The sequence below is a fragment of the Haemaphysalis longicornis genome, unplaced genomic scaffold, assembly GCF_048455015.1.
Source record: "Haemaphysalis longicornis isolate Haplotype H1 unplaced genomic scaffold, Haemaphysalis longicornis Haplotype H1 scaffold_3, whole genome shotgun sequence".
In the NCBI taxonomy this organism is placed as follows: Eukaryota; Metazoa; Arthropoda; class Arachnida; order Ixodida; family Ixodidae; genus Haemaphysalis; species Haemaphysalis longicornis.
This window is the reverse complement of record NW_027526335.1, coordinates 68725951-68741988: the sequence shown is the minus strand read 5'-3', so window position 1 is coordinate 68741988 and position 16038 is coordinate 68725951. Positions and strand designations below refer to the sequence as shown.

Sequence of the window (16038 nt, the reverse complement as noted above, 5' to 3'; positions counted from 1 at the left end):
AGATGATGTCGTTTCTTCCGCGTCGTCCTCCGATTGTTGTGTGCATGTACGCATCTTGTCCCAGTCTGTGATGTGGGCTGTTCCCAGCTTGGCTCGAAAGTCAGGACCTCGTACTGTGAGTGTAACAACGCGGTGATCAGAGCCCAGGTCCTCGTCTTCACATTTCCATGTGACGTCGAGTGAACCGCTGAGCCATGACAGGTCCGGTGTGGTGTCTCTAGATGCGCTGTTCCCTCTTCGTGTTGGTACTCCAGGTTCGTTGAGTAGCGTTATATCCAGGGCCTCCATAGTCTTGACTAAGGCCTTTCCTCTCTTTGATTGAAACCTATATCCCCATAGTGTGTGTGGTGCGTTGAAATCCCCCAGGATCAGAAGTGGCCTGGTCCTGGCCAACCTCTTCGCATCCAACACAACTCGGTCGAATTCGTATTGTTTTTGCGACGGTCTACAATAGACACTCATGATAAAGATATTACTTTTGCTGCCAATTTCCTGCGCATGTATTTCAACCAGCGTGTGTTCGCACCCCGCTTGCGCTGTCAGGTGCTGTGTTGCTGCTATGCGATTTTCCACAAGAATCGCCGTCCCCATTGTGGTGGGGTTGGTGTACGTAACGTACCCTGATACCTTCAGGATTCCTCTTGTCTCTTGTAGAGCAATGATAGCTGGTCTAAGTTCTACTGTGTTCATATATAGTGCTAGTTCCATGCCTTTGTTCCGGATGCCTCTGCAGTTCCATTGGAAAATTGTCGTGGGCTCATTGCTGCCCCGCCGTCTCTTACTGTGCTTGGAGTTTGAGGTCATTATCCTCGCTGTTCGTGACTTCAAGCCTTCCGCGCCGCTTGGCAATGGCTTCTTTTATTCTACCCATTCGTTCTTTCTTCAGTGACATGGATCTCATCCTGATCTCCAATGCTGCAATACGTGATGCATGTTTCTTGTACTTAACTTCAAGTGTGCCGAGCCGGTCTTCTATGCGCCTTAGTGCCGTGAGGATGACCGTTTCCCCGTGCGTAAGTTGCTTCTGCTCCTCTGCCGGCGGCTGTGTGGCTAGTTCCTTGACTGTAGTGTCCTCGGCTTCCATGGCCTCTTGCCTGTGTTGGGACTGCGTCGTGCTTGAAGTCGGAGGGGGTGACCTCCTGCAGGGCATTTTGCGCGGGCCCTCCGCCGCTGGTATCTCTGCCTGGTCCTTTAATGCTCCCTGACCTGGTCCTTTTGTATATTACCCCCAAGTTACGTCGCAGAGCTTCAAAATGTCTATAAATACTTTATAAGCAGAAGAAAACATTCATACTCCAAGCGGGATTATGGTCCCAATATCCCTCTAAGAATTTTGTTTCCTTTCCAGGACCTTTTGCGGCTTCTTGCCGATGTTGCACTGTTTGACGACCAGTTTCCTTTTTTAAACTTGCTTAAACCTATTTTTGCTTGCACCTCATCTGGCGGCGACGTCGCGCCGGTAGGGCCTCTTTTTGGCAACTGCGCTTGATCAGGCGACGACACTTCGTTGCTGAACCTTCTTGAACTCCTTTCTAATGCCGGCTCCCTGTGCGTCGACATCTCGCCGCTGAACTTTCTAGCACTTCTGTCGGGTTGGAACTCGCTTGGCGACGACATAGCGTCGTTGCACTAAGACTTCTTGTTAACTGCGCTGCAGCCTGCGCTGACATCCCGCCGAGCCTTCTTACACTTCTGTCCTCGTGTGGCGGTGACGTCACGTCGTAAGCCTTTCTTAATTTTCCCAAGCTTCTCGTCAACAGCGTCTCGTTGTAACACCCAGTGATCTGCGCCAGCGACCTGCGCTTATTCAGAATGCGCGACGGGGGGCGTTCGAGCGTCTTCACCATTTCTTCGAGGAGTTCACGTTTGATGTCGGCAGTACCGACGGTCGGTGTGCGATGTACGCCGCGATGAACTCTCAGCGCTAGAGATCCGTGTCGTCTTGACACTGACGTCAATGGGCATGTGGTACAACAGCCAGGTCGCTCGGTACTCGAGTACCGATATCAGTGCGAAGAAAAGATCCTCGCGACCCTCGGCGCGCAGCCCCGAAAACGGGGCGGCAAGCACACCTCCCAGTGGACGGACGCGAACGACAGGCTCTCGACCGTTTCTCGCACGGGCGTGGGGAAAGCCTCGGTGACGTACACCAAGTTGAAGACCGCGGTCACGAAGTAGGTGGTTTCGGCGGCGACCAGGATGACCATGTGCGCGAGCGACTGCAGTGACCGACCAGCGGAGAATGCGACGCTCAGGAGGCTGCACGAAGTTCCCGTGCAGGCGAAGGCGGTGAGCACCAGCCGCTTCCGTGACGACCTGTTGAAGACGGGCAGCATGGCGACGGCGGCGAACACGTTGGCTACCAAGGAGACGTTTTGCACCCGCACAGTCACCTTCCGCGCCTCCGAGGCCACCAGAAGCGCGTAGTAGGCGAACATTATGGAGAAGGTTCCGCTGAAGCTCACCAGCGCGCGGCGTCGCATGACGTTTGTGCCAAAGTCACCGGGGACCTTCCTCCCTCGGTCACCACCCCTCCCCAGAATTAGCCCTTGCGGCAATAAAACTTCTCTCTCTCTCTCTCTCTCTCTCTCTCTCTCTCTCTCTCTCTCTCTCTCTCTCTCTCTCTCTCTCTCTCTCTCTCTCTGTCTCTCTCTCTCTCTGAGTTTTGACCACTCCTCCGTGCCCGACATGAAGCGGAGCTTCTCTTCCCTCTTGGCCACTGGTACACAGGGGCCGAGCACCCGGAAGCCGTTGGCCCTGGCCATGGTGTTCATGACCGATTCAGCGTTTTTCAGCCGCCGTTTGGCAATAAGCCAGCGCGGGGACTCACTGCTTTGTAGACTGCAGAGATGCTGTCTTTTTCTGGGACATTTTACAGCGAACGCTCAAAAAAGACATGGATATTACGCCTTTCTCTATCCGATTTTTGCCATTCGACTATCCTGGTGAGCCACCTTATGACATGTTCGTGTTGATTGGTTTGTACAGTCTGTGGCGATGCCGCTTATGTGATAGGCATGCTGAGCCACCAAGATCAACTAATTCTTATTTCCGAGAAACTGTGGCATTTGTACATAGTGTGTATAGTTCGCTTGACCAACCACCTGACTGATTCCCTCTTTTGAACGCTTGTGTGTGTTTGCCTGAATTTTGATGTATATTTGCTTCTCATAACTTCAGTGTATTCTTTTGTTTGCTTGTATTCCTCGTACTGCAACGTCTGAGCGTATTCTCCCATGTAATAAAAGGAAAAAAAGGACTCAGTAGTCCAGAGGTAGAATCATGAGTTTCGACGCCAACGACCTGGGTTCAAACCCCAGCAGTGGCGAAATTTTGGCAAGACCCATGATTATTTTTACAGGAATTTGTTCTTTCGCCTCAGTTCTACTTACTCTTTTCGTAAATAAAGGTGCATCGTTATTTTTTAGTTCGATTTTGTGTCGGGACGCGGCATATCAACCCGTTTATATAACTTTCTGCACCGAACGGAAAGTGCCTGGCTTGTACCTATTTCTGAACCGAATATCGCGTAAGGTGGTGTGAAGTCAATTTCGCATAATAATGGCGCACACCCACATGCGGGGATCGGACAAGGTTGCCAATGCATAAGATAACGAGCAGAAGAAAGGCTTTAGTCGGTTTGTTGAAGAGAAAAAGAAAAAAAAATGTGGTTGATTCCTCTTTCATAAGAACCGACAAAACACAAAACTTAAAGGGGCCTTCACAGGAGCAGTTGAATGTTAAAGGAATTTCCTTCTGGTGCGAAGGGTTCGCGAGCCTGACCCCGCCAGACGAAGTGACAGTGACACGCAAGAAACAAAAAAACAGGGGAGGGTGCCTCAATTCAAGCGCGTCCCCCGTACACGAAGGCGCCGGCATCGAGGCGCCAACTGTAGGCGCTCAATAGCGTCATGATGCGCTACTTCGCTTCGCCTCTTCTAAAGGGCGCGCACCATCTGAATGAGTCATAGAGAAAGACATAAGGCGCGTTCGTAGCATATGCTCACGTCTCGGTTCGTAGTGCAGTGGGAAGAGCGCCACGTACCCCCTGTTGCGGCCAGATAGTCGTGGGATCGAAACCGGGTGCCGCCGCGTCCTTGGCACTTTTCCTGGCGGCGTAACTTCCGTGACGGATATCACGTGACCAAAATCTTTGTGTAGCCGGGCATAAAACATTTTCGTGTTAAAAAAGAGGAGAGGAGTCGGAACACAAAATAAAAAGTCGACCTGACCTGAACAGTCCTAGCACGGCAGAACAGTCCGAGCACGGCTGGTCTCTGAAATGAATTGGCGGACGACGTGACAGACGTCTTTGTGGCCGTGTTCCAGCTTTATGCCCCCGGAAAGACAAATTGAGACATCGGCAGCCCTAGGCGTCGCTGGGGAGTCTCCAGCAGCCTTCTTCGAGGATTGAAGAATCGGCGGCAAAAAAGGCAGAAATGTTCTAGATATTTAATTCATTTTCAAAGGTGGCACTAGGGAGAGGTAATCAGGTCTGCCCGATATAGGTATCGATTAGGGGAAGGAACCCCACAACGAAAAGAGGACAGCAATACTTCCCACGAGCGAGTTTGGCAGAGGCTTCTTTTTCAGCGGAATCTGAGGAGTTCAAGCTCAAAAGACGTGGCATGCAGCGCCTGACCAGGGGCATCTTTGGCCAACAGGCACACTGGCGATAACGGGCTAGCAACACTCAAGCAAATGCGAGAAGCAGCTCTACAACAGGCAAAGCCAATGCCATTTCAGCCAACATATCTGCGGTTTCATTTGTTATAGAGAGAGATGGAGAGAGAAAGGAACAAACATTTATTAAATGGTGAGCAGGAGAAAGTTCTTAGGGTCTCCACCCAGCGACAGTCATCATTATTCCAAAATGCCTTGGTGCTGGATCTTCGTTACTATCATATTAATAATTACGGTGGGTACGTGAATATCAGATGAATAAAGAAGTGTGTGTGTGGCAGTTCTTCATGGAATGCATTAGCATTGGATTGGTATTGAAACGGTAACGCTCAAAATTTTTAAAAGCCCGGCTAAGGTGAGGCAATAGCAAAATCATTACCTTGTGCCGACGACCACCCTCCAGTTTTTTAACCTAATTGCAGTATCTTACAGTTGTTTGAAACTGTGCTTAGCACAATTAGGGGCTGCTCTGGCGACTCGGGCTCAAATCCTGCACGAACTTAAATGTCTGCTTATTTATTCTCTCTTTAAAGTGGCGGCCATATTGGTACTAGTCATGTTGGCGCCGATGGCAACAACGACGTCGTCACTACTACGGTCACTTTTGGCGTTTGATGAGACACCTACACCTTTCGCCTTAAAAATCACCCCCAGGCCAGAATTCCTAGTCCGAAGCGTTTCTATCTCGAAAATATTGGTGAAATAAAACAGCATTTTAATTCAAAAGCACTGGAAAAAATTCACCTTGAGGACTCGATGAGAATGCGAGTAGTCTTATTAGTTAAGAAATAGACGCGGGTTTTTCAGAAGATGTTAACAGCGACCACGAGATATTTGTGGTTGAACTGGTTCCATCTCGATGCCGCCTAGGCTGTATATTTGGTAGATCTGTTAGGTGTGCCTGAAATAAATAAAAAATTTGCACTCCATTGGTAAAATGTCTTCTGGTGTTTTAGATTCCGACGTTGATGAGTTCCGCGGAGATCATTTGATGAAAAAAAAACACGGCTAACGATTACTAGAATCTCTAATTGGAAATTTATGCCCAGCGAGAACTGCACTCTTTTCTATGCAGCGGCGCATAGCCGCTGCATCTTAGGAAGTGATCGCGTGATCAGTGAACCCACGATGGCGCGCACTACTCCGCCGTTATCTCGCCACGCGTCGCCGCCGCCTAGAATGTTGTCGTAAATCATGTTTGAACCTCCCGCGCCAATTTCGCGTAGCTCGGATGAGCCACGTAACGGGTAGGAGAGGTAGAGAGAGTTGCTTTATTGAAAGAGAAAGGAGCAACGAGGAAGACATTGAAGGACCTGTGTACGTGCATCACGCAGCGCGTGCTGAGCTTCTGTGGGGCCGCCTAGGCATGCCGTCCTCCCTCTCCCACTTTCGTCACACTTTCCTCCTCCGCTTTTCTTTTGTCTTCGGTGTTTCCTTCGTTCGCTCGATTACGAGGCCGAAGAAGCCGCTAAACCACAGTAGCGGACGCTTAAATGGTGCGCGCTAAAACTACAAGGATGTACAACTAAAACCCTTACCCCAGCTCTCTCTTAACGGATCCATCCCAACCTGGGCTATTTAATGCCCCACTTTTGCCTCGAAGAGGATGGTTACCAACACAAAATGTGTTCTTGCAGTGACGTACTTCTTAGCAAGTACTAAACTTTTATGGAGCTCACTACACTATGGACCCCACTACACTACGGACCCCACTTCGGTTTATTACTCTGGGACCCCTTTCTGTATTGACTATATTCTGGTCATGTACCATTCTATAACAACAACAATAAAGTTCTATTCTATTTCATTCTATTCTATTCCTGTCTACAAAGCGCAGAAATAGTATTGTAAAATTTAAATAATTAACGCAATGCACCCTACGACATGGTACAGTCACTAACGCTAGTCGTCTAGTAGTCGCAACCCGCATCATCATAACATCGCTGCGTCAACGTATATTCAGGGCGGGAGGATCGATTCCTTGTGTGATCAAACCGAAGCGGTACGTGAGCATTCTCGCGATTGATTTCCGCAGGCAATCAATCGTGAGGGTCCCTCAGAGTTTCCCGTGAGTCCCTCGGCAGCCCCTCCGGAGATCGGCTTTCTGAGTATCCGTCTTTCGCTGGCAGTTTACGCTAATTCGCAGCGAGAAAGCAATCTTGCCGTTGTTGCTCGCTCGAGTAACACTTAAGCGTCGCTCTCCAAGGAATCGCACGCCGTATCCGGAGGAAATCATCAATGCGGTGAGGCCCGCGGGAACTCGGTAATGCGTGCGGGCACGGGCAGTTGCCGTTCGGGGCTTGATTCCTGATTGGCGATGGGGAAATAAATGCACTGCAGCAGACGAGCTCAAGGGCGGCGCCTTTTTGTCACTGGTACCCCGAGTAATTCTTAATGAGGACGATGCCCCCTGGCACAACTTGATCACCCCAGCGTCGACATTTCTTTGATCGGACATGTGGTGATAGGGTTTGCCCCGCTTCTAACAACATCAGAATGCCATTCCCAGCTTACCCGCTCAACAGGCGAACCGCTCGGAAGTTTAGCAAAACTATATTTCGCGCAGAGCAAGGAGCCAAATTGGATGCAAACAGTATAAAAATACTTTGCGGAACTCGAAATTGTTTTTGTGTAACTCGTTGTCAAAAGTTCCTGACCATACATTTAAGGCTGCGTCTAGTCTCACGGAAGCCGTGAGAATTACCGTAAAAACCCGCGTATAATACGAACCCGCGTATAATACGAGGTGTAATTCGGGGACAGCAAAATCAGAAAAAAAAAGTTTTCATCCACATATAATACGAGGTAAAGCGCACAGAAAACATTTATTTGCACTGCAGTTATCCTTCAGTCATTGTCAGTTTTCACTGGCACTGTCTCCCGACGTCCGTTCAGTCATCGTCAGGTTCACTGCCGCTGTCTTCTGAAGTCGCCTTGTTGGAAATGTCTTCCCACAGAAAGTGGTCCTCAGTGCCATCAAGGGCGTTCGAGATGCCGCATTTCTTAAAAGAGCGACTGACGAGCTCCTCTGGGATGCTGGCCCACGCATCCGCGATCCAGACACAAAGCACTGCTGGAGAAGCCCGCGTCAGCCATCCGGTAGCTGTCACTTACGGGTCTCCTGACCTCATCCACTCTTGGTAGCAGGACCTGATGCAGTCTTTGAAAGGGTTGTTGATGCAAACGTCTAGCGGTTGCAGCTGGGATGTCATTCCTCCTGGAATGACAATGAGCTCGATGCGGGGTTCGCGCAACAACTTATTCCCGGCATCGTCCAAGTGGCAGCGAAAGGCGTCCAACATGAGCGCTGACGGGAACCCCCAGCAGTGCTCCAGGCCGCCGACACCACACAGACTTTATCCAGTCAAGCACCAGTTGCTTTCTCCACCCGCGAATGCTGCCTTCGGTGACGCCGAACTGCCGTCCTGCGGCGCAATTACTGATGGTCTCGGCACATAAAATAACTTTTCTTTTTATTGCCGTTGAATACTGCCTTCATGCACCCGACATCTTGATAGAGTTGCGGGGAACGTGCCGATCCTTCGCGTGGTAAAAACAATCAAAATGGCGTCGGCTGACAGAAGCAGCAGCCAGCTAACGCCACCGCGAGAAGGCCCACCCTCCGCTGAAACCGAAACCGAAAGTGCAAATTTTCGGCTGAAAACTTTGGGATCCACATATAATACGAGGCAAAAATTTTACATAGTAAAATTTGGAAAAAAACCTCGTATTATACGCGGGTTTTTACGGTACCTCCAGGAAATTCTCACGCCAGTTTCCATAAAAGCTGGCTGGCCTAAATTTCGCTGAATAATATTACTTCCCAACGTAACCTGACATAACACAACGTCGTCGAACCTAACGTGACCTAACTGAACGCATCAGAACCTACCCAAATCCAGCCCAAATGCAACAGCCCTAATCTAACGCAGCCCAACGACACAGAACACAACTAATTCAACCCATTCTACAAGTCCCATGCGTGGATCTATTGATATAGCAAAAACCAGAGTAAAAAAGCATTAACAAAATCACGATGCCAGAAAATTTTCGAAAGCTAAATAAAACAAAGAAAGAACTTCGCAACGCAGGGCTCGAACGCGACCCTCCCCGTTTAAAAGCCAATATTATACCACAGCGCTACAGGGAAAGCTGCGAACACAGTTTTTTAGGGAATATTTATCCAAGAGAATCTCCGAGGAGCGTGCTTAGCCGATGACGCGACGGCCGTCAGAAAGTTCTGCCGGTAATTCTTACGGTTGCCGTTATAATACCCACAACATAAATTTAAAGCGGAAAAGTGATATTTTGCATGGTGCAAGGACCCGACATCGCTATGAACAATGAAAATACTTTGCAGAACTCTAAGTGGTTTTTGTGTAAATTGTAGTCAAAAAGTTACTGCGCATGAATTTACAAGTGGTGGTTTTCATGGCTCTAGAATGTGGTACAGCAACATGCCAAGCTTGAAACGGCACGGGAAACAAGACGTTGCCTTCAACATTAGCTGTACCAAAATTATTTGAGTTACACTAAATAACTCAAGAGTAATTGCTTCTGAAAAAATTAAAGCCGTTCCACTCAATGTGAAAGCTGTCGGAAGTGCAGAGCAGTGATTCGCCATAATGGGCTGTACCACCGTTATCCGCTTACAGCTAACACCGCATGCAATTAAAATTTCCCGCCTTCGCAGTGCTCGTCCGCCCCCTGCCTGAAACTGCGACAGCGGACGTTCTGTTCTCTTTGTGCTTTTCTCCCCGCACGTGCCCGCGTTGCACTGCCAAATTTTTAGTTTATATCGTAAAAACCAACCCAACGGGCATCCTTAACTAAAAAAACGCGGGTGCTGCCGGTTAATTACGTATAGACTTCCTCAAATTTACGTATGGTTTTCTTTGCCCTAAACAACGGCAAGATGTATGACAAGCGCCAGCGTTTCACGAGCTTCGAACGCTTATGACTATATAAACCGCTTGGCTTTCGAAGCCTCCGCGGTACTCCGCGAACAACAGCGTTACCCCGGGACGCCACCTTGGTGCTCTATATACTTGGGTCGAGCGAGCGAGCTAGGACGACAAGGCGATTGTGAGTACCCAGAAAGTTGCACCTGGATAGTGTCGCAGCTCTGCGTATGCAGCCCCGCTATCGACGATGCAAAAGAAAAACCCTTTCTTGATATCGTACGGGCCTTGTCCTCGGAGGCCACAGCACGCATCGCGGACAATAGCGATAAGCATTCTAGACAATGGGAGGCCATGCTGCTCAGCTCCGACCCGGAGACTGAACGCAGCCTTACCCAACTGGCTGAAGATGCCGGTAGGTAGAACGCGTCTGATGCAAACAAGAATTAACAGCGCGCCGAGTCTTTCCTTCTTTTGTATTCTTTTTTTGTAGCGTAAGCTACACTGGCCGAGGTTCAGCTATAGCGAACTATTCTAGTTCACTATAGTTCAGCGGTATCGCGTGTGCCGTGAAGGGCCGTTCTGCGCAAGCGCGAGAAGCATTGGATTGGTTTGAATCGGATCGGATCGGACTGGCTTGGATTGGACTGGATTCGCTTGGATTACATTTTATTTGGATTTGATTTGATTGGATTGGATTGGATTAAATTGGATTGTGCTGGATTGAAATCCAATCCAATTGGAGTACGGGTGCTGAACCTTAGCTCACGCTACGTATATCCTGGCATAGCCGAGCTAGCCGAGCTAAACCACTGGTAATTTTTTAAAGACGATAGTTTTTCTTGGGCTACTGAAACCCAGAAATTTTGGTCTGTCTGTATGTCTGTCTGTATGTTCTGTCCGTCTGTCTGTCTGCGACTCGATTCAGCCACCCGGTCAAAGCGAAACAATGCCTGCGCAATAGTCTTATATAGTCACAGCTAAATCTACCCGTCTATGTCCGGTGTAATGTTCATACTCGTCAACATTGTTGAAGAAGAAGACATTACGGAAATATGAGACAACAAATCAATACGTAAGTGATATTTGCAGTGTTCCTTTATAAAAAAAATCAAACATGCCTGACTTTTGCGAAATTAAATACTTCATCAACTGCAGAAAAAGAATTCACTCCGCCGTCGCCTGCTGTCACCCGCGCCACTATAGCTTCTGGCGCTACTTTAAGAAATCAACCGGCAACAGTTACGCAAGGTTCCACTAGATAAGTTCCACGCTCTGCTTGCAACGCACGTGGAGTAGGGAAACGCGGTTCTATAAACGTTGAAGTAAGGCGCCTCGATTAACGCGCGTCTTCGCCGTACGGCAGCGTTCGCATCGAGACACCCGGTTTGGAGCAGTGGAACGCGGGAAATTTAAAATTATTTAAGCAAATCTTTGGCGTCTTTACCTTGGGAGGAGCGCGACGCAAGAGGAACAATATGAGAGGTGAGCGGGAAAGCGAAGGGAGGCATTTACTTCGCAAAAGCCGATAAAGACTATCGTCTTTTGACGGCATTTGCTACGAATGGAGCAGATAAGCGGCCAATTTTTTTCTGAAGCAGTATATGCAACAACGCGCGCAAAGTTCCTGTTTGTGTTTATTTAATTCTCATGCACACCATGGAAGAAACTGCGCTTAAAGTTTCGTCCTTTATTTTTTTCTGATTCACGTACCGCTCTCAAACACGCGGGACGCTATGGAACGCCATGGACGCTTTTTTTCGGAGGGTATCCCTGTGAGCATTCTATGCATGCACAACGTATAGAGCCCAAAAGAAGGTGCGTGATTCCCACATGGTGAACCGGCAAATACTAAGCGCAACTAAATGAGAAAATACGAAATACCAGTGACGGCAGGCAATACGAATAGCTGACAACTGTATCTTCGCAAAACTAGACACCATTCACTAGCACTCAATAAAAAAAATTCGGCAGAAATTCAAAGAATTATTTACTAATGCGTAGCATTCCTATGCCGCTTGTCTTGAGTTTTCCAGCCAATTTTTTTGGTTTTTCTAAATCGTGTCCTACCAATTATTTCCATTTACGCTATTATAAAGATTCTAAGTGGAATTTTTGCGAAATATGCATTATTGCGGAAATCCAGAGCGTTACATGGTTCGCCATTTTACGTATTTTATAATATTTTTCTTGCTTTTAGTGTTTCAAAATTTATTTCGTCCAGTTATGTCATTTACGCTAATATAAAGATTATAGGTTGAACTTTCGCAAAATCTGCATTATTGTGGAAATGCAGGTCGTTATTCGATTTGCCATTTTCCGTATTTTTCGTACTTTTGTTATTTATTCTTTATTTCAATATGTCGTTCCCCAGTTATATCCATTTACGATATTATAACGATTACAGGGGAAACTTTCGCGAAATCTGCATTGTTGTGGAAATGCAGGGCGCTACAGGGCTCGCCAATTTTCGTAATTATTTTATATTTTTCTTCTAAGTCTTTCAAAATTTCGTCCCAACCATTATCTCCATTTACGCTATTATAGCGAATAAAAGTGAAACGTTCCCGAAATCTTCATTGTTGCGGAAATGCCATGCTTTATACGTTAGGCCATTTTCCATATTTTTTTTTATAATTTTCTTATTTTTAGTTTTTTCAACATTTCCTCCAACAAATTATCTCCATTCACGTTATTATGACGATAACGGTTGGTACTTTCGCGAAATATGCATTATTGTGTTCATGCAGGGCGTTACACGGTTCTCCATGTTCCGTAATTTTTTTATATTTTTCTAGATTTTCTAGTTTTTCAAACTTTCGTGCTACCAGTTATGTCCATTTACGCCCCTGCAGAGATTACAGGTGGAACTTCCACGATATCTGCATTTTTGTGGAAATGCAGGGCTTTACACGGTCCTGGCTCTGGGGGTACTCGGCAAACAATGCTACGCATTAAAAATATTTTTCCTCGGGCACTCCCTCGCGCTTACGCTTAACACTCGTCCAAACCACTCGCACTCGCTCATTCAGACAGGGCAAATGTTTGTGTCTAAGTACCCCAAGAAAGATTATCGTCTTTAAAATCCCTCGTGCAAGAGCGCTGGCGTTTGAAGCGGTGCTGCTAAGGAAGAAAGCCTCCGAACGAAGCCACGGAAAGCGACCGGGTGTCTGGACACCAGTGACGAAGCGTCTGTGCGCCGCTTGCGAAGCACTTCACCCGGCGCAATGACGCTGCACTTGAAGCCCAACATCGCCATTTCCCGGTGTCACCGGCGCTATCGCTAGCAGTTCACGGGGTATAGACAGGGTGGTGCGAGGATGAGTGGAACCCTTTAAAAAATTTTCCTGAGTGAACCGCCGCTCTGTTCGCGTTCAAACTTCACACGAGGGTCGCATTTTGTGGTCTATTTTGTTTGACTCCGGGAAGAAAGACGGTACTTACCTGTTTATTCTGAGAAAAAAAAAAAAACGATTTTCGCATATGGGAAAATGGGAGCCGATTTGGACATGCGAGCCAGCGCAAGCTGATCTTCGAACGAAGGCGCCATCCGGGGTACGCAGAGCGCAACGCACGTTTGGGATTCACGATAGGAAGGAGCCTAATGGTGCTTTTAGAAGACGATCAGAAAACCTCTTTCGCCTCTAGTTTACGATGATGACAAATGCTTGCATAACAGCTGATACCAATCAAATTAAAATATTCCCGCGACTGATCGTTGACAAACGTTGGACTTGTTTCCTTACCTGCTTTCACAATTTCTGATCGTCTGCTCCCTCATTTGGCTCCTTCCTACCGCAGAAGGAGCCAAATGAGGTAGCAGACGATCAGAAAACCTGCTTTTACATACACCATTTTGAACGCGGGTGGCGCTTTGTGTGAAGTTTGAGCGCGAACTGAGCGGCCGCTCACTCAGGAAGTTTTTCAAAGTGTTCCAATTATCGTCACACCACCCTGTATGTTCCATATATCTGTATATGTAGACGTTTTTGAGAGAGTTTTTTAGAGCTATTTTAAACCGTACTAACCCGTTTGCCAATTTCAAAAACTACAAAGGGATTTACAATATGCTGTTACAAAAAACTTACGAAATGATGACACTGGTGTTTGCTGTGTGTGTTAGGGTAATTTACAAACGCATTCACGAAACACAAAGCGCAACAAGGTGCACACAGTGCAGATTTTAAAATGTTGCTATTTCTCTAACCCGTTTGCCGAAGGTATTGTGGAAATCATTCAATCCCCATGCATGAGCGGATAACACACTGTTTCCATTCAAGGGAAAATGACAGTATATATGGTAAGCTTACCGGCAACCTAGGTTCCATGCTAATCCATCCTTCGAGCCAGACGGGGGCACACAAGTTCCGTAGAAAGCTACTTGCATCATCATTCGTCACCGCACAAGTCCCAGAACATGTCCTCTAAGTTGCTCATCCCCTGGAGTCTCCTCCATCACTTCTCTGACACAAAAACTAACCTCAGCGCGCTGTGGCCCCTACGCGCAAACTTTTTGCTGTGGCCAACTTTCCCACCAACATTGAAAACGGTAAACCTAACTAGTCGCCACCTTTTGGAACCTCCAAACAGCGGGAGAATTCTTTTCCTCACAATTGAGAGGGTAGCGTATATCAACGGAAACTGCAAAGCGCCACCGACGGATATCAGTCGTCGTTTAGTCCACAGAAAACGACCTGAACCACGTTTCTGTCACTGGTACAAATATCTGCACAACTCGAACACCCGTCGAGAAAGGTATACGCAACAATTTTCCCGACGTTTCCATGCAGGAAACCACGTAAAACAGCCCGAAATCCAAAAACGAGGAGGAGGCATACTGCGAGCGTCCCAGAAGCGCTCCAGCTGAAGCATCGTCTGCTAGCGAAGGCAACAGGCTGTCTGGACAGACGAGCCGTCTCAGCGCGGCGGGCGGTGCACTTGCACCGGCGTCAGGCAGAAAATGAAATTCGCCACGTCATGGTATTACCCGCGTTGTCGCAGGCAACTCGCGGGCGCTTGCATCCTAGAAGAATTGCACATCATTGCAATGTCCGAACACGACAACCGTGTTCTCTTTGAAACGAACTGGACGGCTCTTGTCCCGCGTTTGGGAACACCCGAAATGCCGTGATGGAGGGCGGAAGAAAAAAAAAAAAAAAAGGGCACCGCTGCATGCTAACGAAAGCCGTCATGCACGATGATTACCGATAGAGAAGCAGCGCTGAACCACTTCTACGCATGCCGAATAATTGTAATTGAATCGTGTTGATTAGGTTTAGTGGTTAAGCCGCACCATTAGCTCAGTGGCTAAGGCGTTGTGCTGCTAATTCCAAGGACACTGATTTTATCCCGGCCGCTGCCACCGTTTTCCGATGGCGGCAAAAAACGAGAACGCCCATGTGTCAGGATTCGGCAACGAAATTTCGCTTTGCCGAGAAGCGTATTCTGCTGAACAATCCTTCTGGCGGACTGCGACAAGAATAAATGTATGGCGGCGAGAACGTAGAATGTACAGACGGACCATTGAAGCACGCCCATCATATTTCGCGACATTTACCATATGCCGTATGCCCGCCCACGCCTCATGTGATGTCCCAAGCCGAGACCCTTGAGGAACCAATAAATAAATAAATAAATAAATAAATAAATAAATAAATAAATAAATAAATAAATACGAATGAGCGACATACAGCTTCGCTGTAAAGAATGACTTTAGGGCCGCCAATTTATCTATTAAAATTTGTGATAACGGATTGTTGGATAATGTAAAACAATAAACTGTAACGCAATCCAAATCTGCGAAACGTAAGGAATAGAATACTTTTTATTGGGTTATAATTACACGGACTTTCTGTGCGAGGACACATCAGCAAATGGAGCGCACGTCTCAGAGCATGGCGATTTCGGTATAAAAAGACATTCTGGCGTGCCACTGATTGGCTGGGAAAAGAACAACAATAGGCCTGTTCGATTTACGGGCATTCTCGCAGCCCGCGGGCTGCCAGAAGCTTGCTCTCGGGCAGAAAGTTGCGTCATGATTACGTTGTTCAAGCGCCTCGGGATGCACCGAAAGCCGGGACTGAGCGCTGCGGAACAACTTTTTTTTCGGTCATCTGCTACAGTTTCAGCGGCAAAATGTCGGATGAAGCACGAAGTGCGCTCGCTGCTCTGCCCGACGCGTTGTTTGCGGACCGCCGTCATTTTGAAGGTACGATTGCTAAAAGTACGATTGCGAAGCCGAAATTTTCTGTGTGCGTCGCCCTCGCGATGGTCCAGCGGGAAGAACGGCACCGCGATACCCATCTATACGGAGAACATTGTGCCGACCTACCCGGAGTTCCGAGTTCAGGAGACTGTTTCACCTGTCGCGGTGCACGGTGGAAGCCCTGGTTGCAGAATTCTACCCCGAAGACCTGCGAGGAAGCCCCGAAATGCCTGCCCAGAAGACAGTTCT

At 47.8% G+C, this 16038-nt stretch overlaps 1 long non-coding RNA gene across 1 annotated transcript in view; it reads right to left on the bottom strand.

Annotated features, from left to right (window-relative positions):
• Positions 1-14655, bottom strand: part of LOC144173284 (uncharacterized) — a 187511-nt gene extending 172856 nt beyond the window's left edge. The window contains exon 1 of the long non-coding RNA XR_013323216.1: positions 13895-14655. This is a non-coding gene — a long non-coding RNA (uncharacterized LOC144173284). The remainder of the gene's footprint in view (positions 1-13894) is intronic.
• Between the last annotated feature and the right edge of the window lie 1383 nt (positions 14656-16038).